The sequence below is a fragment of the Galeopterus variegatus genome, unplaced genomic scaffold (assembly GCF_000696425.1).
Source record: "Galeopterus variegatus unplaced genomic scaffold, G_variegatus-3.0.2 Scaffold5225, whole genome shotgun sequence".
NCBI classification, from domain to species: domain Eukaryota; kingdom Metazoa; phylum Chordata; class Mammalia; order Dermoptera; family Cynocephalidae; genus Galeopterus; species Galeopterus variegatus.
The window spans coordinates 13733-19358 of NW_007731336.1; positions in this window are offsets into that span (position 1 = coordinate 13733).

Below are 5626 nucleotides of genomic sequence, written 5' to 3' on the forward strand. Positions count from 1 at the left end.
CTGTACAATAACCTGGGAGTCCAGGCCTAAAGAATAGGATGTGGATGGGCCTCAGAATTTGGAACAGGGGAGGTAAGGTGACGTTTATCAAGGACACCAAGATCTGGCTGAATTCAGAAGTTCCACTTGACAAAAGGAAGACAGGAGAACAGGGGAGGTAAGGTGACGTTTATCAAGGACACCAAGATCTGGCTGAATTCAGAAGTTCACTAGTTTCCTGCTAGTGTTCAAGGAGCCAGGACTAAGACTGCTGTCACTGTACATCCATGTCCTATTCCATCACACAAACACAGTACGATTGAGGGTCTAATACTCATGGAAACCCTTCACAGTTTTGTCAGCTAAATTTCTTTTCCATTTCCCATAACTGCTAACTTTTTCCATGCTTTTGAAACTCCGGGCCTTATTGCCTTTCCCCTAAGAATATAAATGTAGCCCCTAATTTCCAATGATCATAGAAGCTGCACGTAGGAACCCCTTCAACTTTCTATCAACATACATGACCACTTGGCTAAATCTGCCCTCACTTTTGACGTCTTTCTTCCTGTTACAATGAAATAGACCTAGGACTTTCCTGAGATAGTCTTCCCAGTTTGGCTCTAGATCTCATCTCTTCTCCCTTCAGGGAACTTATTGTACTGATTATTTCCTTTCTTCCCTGTGTCTTTAATCTCGCCCTACTTTCTTCTTCCCCAGTGGATTTAAACTGACTCAAATCTCTTACGCCATAACAACAAAAAACAGTGAATTCTACTTTCCTTACCCCCAAACATTCTTTAACCTGCTGTACTCTGGCTTTTGTGTCCATGTAAGTATTGAAATTACTTTCACTAAGATCACCAAGCACATTTTTGTTAAATCTAACAGATACATTTACTCTTTTCTAAACAGAACCACCATTGTTCACTTTCTTCTTTAAATACTCCTTTTTTTGTCTTTTATATTACCTTTTGTCTTGGTTTCTCAAATTTTTCTGATACCACTAAACTTGCTTTGTAGGGTCTCCTTCTGCCAGGAATTCCAGTTTCTCCCCTTTCTTCCCATTCCTTCCTTCACTGCTCTCTTTATCTGCATAACTCCTACCCTTCCTAAGATCTCAGTTTTGTCCCTAAACCCTCCAGGAAGTTTTTCCTGAATTTTAAAATATGTCTTAGTTTATTTGCTTCCAAAGCACAATGCCTAAAATAGCACTGACCACTGTTGGATTGTGATTACCCCATACTCACCTGTATTTTTCATTGTTTTCCTTCTCAAAATATGGTTCACAAAACCCTTATCATCATCCAGGTGCTGTTTAGAAATATAGAGTCTCAGGCCCCACCTCAAACCCAGTGAATCAGAATCTGCATTTTAACAACATCCCAGGGTGCTTCATATCCACATTAAAATTGAGAAGTTTACTGTGGTCATATTAAGGACTTGATAAATATTTATTGGATTAAGTAGAAAAATCCCTAGTTATCCAAGAAAGCTGAAGAGAGGAAAGCAAATAGAATGGATTCTCTTAAGGCAAGAATGATGCATTTACAGAGACATGACTTTAAAATATCACCAAATTGAAAAGGCTCTTTTTACTCAGATGTAGAAGACAATTTCCACCCAGCTGCTTGATATCTATTTTGATGAAGAAAAGGGTGTGTGTGTGTGTGTGTGTGTGTGTGTGTGTGTGTGAGAGAGAGAGAGAGAGAGAGAGATTGATTCAGAGATTGAGCTTGTGGCTTGTGCAGATAGAGCTATTCAGCATATCAAATCTCCACAGGTTAAATAAACTTCCACTGATTCCTGAGCAGGTGGAGCAGCTCACAAAAGAATGGTAACTACTGTGTAAAGTGGAGCTTGTGGAAGAAGCAGAATTCAGAATATCCTTGTAAGGCAGCACAATGTTTGCTGATTGTATTCCATTTCAAAACCGTGAGAACAGAGGCTTTGAATTTGGTAAACAGTTACTGAAAACTACCACATAACTTGTAACATGGCTATTGATAATTTAAAGCAAGGGTTAGCAAACTATGCCCATGGACCAAATTTAGCCAGTGTCCTGTTTTTGAATGGCTTAGGAGCTAAGAATGTTTTTACTTTTTAAAAGCATTTTAAAGAAACCAAATAATATGCAAGAGAAAATATATGTAGACTACAAATTCTGAAATATTTACTATCTGGCTCTTTACATAACATGTGTATTATCCTGATTCAAAATTTACACCAAGATCCATAACACTATCAGAAGAACCATTTTAGGGCAAAATCATCCAACATGAAACTACTCAGTAGCAGGAAAAGATACTTTAAGCCACCACACCTGTAGAATGAGTGTACAAACAAACACACCGTCTAAACAGACTGTAATCTTTTGTTTATCAGAAACTCCCGGATATGCTTTTTAGCATTGTCATTTTCTCAGAAATGAGGAAGATAGAATATTCCTAATAATTCTTTGTCTCTGTTTAATGGCAGTAAAATTTATTTGGTTTGAAAAATGCTCTACAAGTTTTCACTTCAAATTTTAGAAAGAAGCACTTATTATTCTATACACAAATTATTTTTCGCTCTGTTTAATGGCAGTAAAATTTATTTGGTTTGAAAAATGCTCTACAAGTTTTCACTTCAAGTTTTAGAAAGAAGCACTTATTATTCTATACACAAATTATTTATCGATAAATAGTACAGTCATTCACAATCTTTCCATTTTTATGCATATTAGTTTAAAACAATGGGTTCTGTCTAGCACTTCATCTATAACAAAGTGGCAATTGTGCTTAGGAGAATATTCTTAGTGAGAAGGAAATTCTTATTATGATCTGATATAAAGATAGCTGTGGTTGAGCAAAAAATCTTAAGATTTCACTGAGGTGAAAATATAGGGTGAAAAAAATCTCTTTATAAACCCTATTCAGGAAATGTAAAGAACTTTGTTTTAAAATTTCTCAATAAGGTGAGTGTGTGTGTGTGTGTGTGTGTGTGTGTGTGTGTGTGCATGTCATCTTTTGGTTAATAAACTGAAAAACACTTTCCTCAAAAGATAAGAGACTGTTATTTCTATCTTTCTGTTCAGTCTGGAAATTGTGGCCTCCTATGGATGCAAATGCAAAATTATCCCTCATCACATTTGTGAAGTAATTTTTTGGTGGTGATTATCTATTGGTATTCATAATTTCTTTGACTTGCACAAACTAGATAATCCAATTGCCAAAAGGACTAAAGCAAGTAAAATTGATTTTTAAAGGAGACTTTCTGGAATACATCCCATGTATATGATTGTATGCAAATTATAGAGGGAGAAAACATACTCATGAACAATTGTAACTATCCTCTAATTTAAATTTGCCAGATATTTTGTCTTTATTACAAATTTAATGTTGTGTGCCTATGTGTGGAAAAATATGCAGTACGTGTACCTGTAAATTATTTGAAAACCATTTTAATTGCTGGGCTTCTATGTTTAGACTCATATTTAGTTTATTCCCCTCCTGTTTAGTATAACTGCATATAATGTGACCCAGGAGGTGCTATATAAAATTTAATGTGTTTAAAGAATCTCTAAAAACGTTAATTAAGTTTGATCTTGCCTCTAGAAGAGGACAATTGTGTAAAAAATAATTCTTTAAAGAAGTTATCCTGTGTGTCATTCGACTTTTCTTCATATCAGGTAGCACCCCCAAAGTTAAAGAAAAAAGTGATTACTTTTACCATGTCAGTTTTTATCCATCAGGTCTTAATAATTTTTCACAGCATACAAAATTATAAACTACATTTCTTATTTTTGTATTTTATTGACACTCAAATTCATTTCATTATACAAATATTTACTGTATAACTAAAATATGAACTATATTGTGCAAAATATAAAGGGTAAGGAAAATGAATGTGTCATGACTTCAAGGTAAATTTCATGAGGATGGGATAATGTCATACTCATCTCTATTGCCCCAGAACAAGGCACATAGTCTATACCTAGAAGATGCTCACTAAATGTTGAATATGTTGAGTGTAAGAGTGAATCCATAACGAATGTAATGGGGAGTGTATTTAAGAAAAATGCACAATTAACCATAACATAACATAAAAATATAAGTGCCTTAGAAAGGTTCAAAATAATGTAAGAATTCAAAGGAGAGCGATTATATGTATAAGATTAAAATTGGGAAGGGGAAGAAATCGAGGAAGGTTCCATGTCAGAGTGAATCTTGAGATGGCCTTGGAGGATTAGAGTAGAATCTCAGCTGTCAGAAATGGGGTAGGAAGCTGTCTTAGTGCATTTGTGCTGCTAGAAGAAAATATCACAGATAGAGAGTGCCTTGTTGCTGCAAGGTGCAAAAGAGGAAAAGGACTAGGGTGCTCCCTTTAACCTCTTTTATAAGAGCATGAATGGCACTCATGAGGATGGAATGCTCATGACTTAATTAGTTACCAAAAAGCCCCACCTCTTAATAGTATCATATTGGGTATTTAGGTTCCAACATATGAATTTTGGAAGGACACATATATTCAAACCACAGTAGGAATAGTTCAGCCAGAGAGAAGTCACATGAAGCAAGGCACGGAGTATGAATGCATGGGAGGTGTTAGGTGAATAGTGACTACTTTGAATTGGATGTAATGTATGGTACAGATATAGAAAAAATGGAAAAATTGGGATTTAACATTCTCCAATAGAACTAGAAAAAAAGGAGTAATTTATATCATCTAATTTTCTGTGGGATTGCCAACAGAGCTAACAATAAAGTATTTAAACAAAATCTTCACCCAGCCAAGTGCACGCTGACCAGAGAGGTGCCCCTCTGGAGAGGCCTGAGATTCATGGGGACCACTTGCCCTCTCGTGCCAGTGTGTAACCGAGCAGGTAGGCCTCACCACCCCATCCCCTGTCTGGCCAACTGCGCACCAACCAGAGAGGTGACCCCCTGGAGAGGCCCGAGTCCTGCGGAGACCACGTGCCTTGTGGCACCAGTGCACAACCTAGCTGGAAGGCCTTGCCACTGCCACACCCCATACCCAGCCCAGCCGAGTGTGCACTGACTAGAGAGTTGTCTCCCCAGAGAAGCCCAAGACCCGAGGTGACCATGTGCCTGAGGCACCAGCAGGTTACCAAGCAGACACTGAGGCAGCTGTGCCAAATTGGCAGCCCCAGCAGCATCCTAGCCAGACAATAGTGTCAAACCAGTGGACCATGAAATCCCCTGCCACAATGACTGTACATCAAAGGAAAGATAGCAGAAATATGAAAAATCAAGAAATTACACCACCAAAGGGTAATATCTCTCAAGCTCTAGAGCCTATAGAACAAGAAGCCCTTGAAATGTCTGACAAGGAATTATGAGTGATAATTCTAAGGAAACTAAATGAGATACAAAAAAACTCAGCTAGACAACACAATGAAATGAAGAAAAGTATACAGGACCTGAAAGAAGAAATGTAGAAGGAAATCAATGCCCTGAAAATGAATGTAGCAGAGCTTGCTGAGCTGAAGAATTTATTCAACGAAATAAAAAACACAAGAGAGAGTTTAACCAGCAGGCTTGCAGAAGCAGAAGAGAGAACTTCTGAGGCTGAAGATGGGTTGTTTGAAATAACACAGGCAGACCAAAAAAAAAAAAAAAAAAAAAAAAAAAAAAAAAAAAAAAAAAAA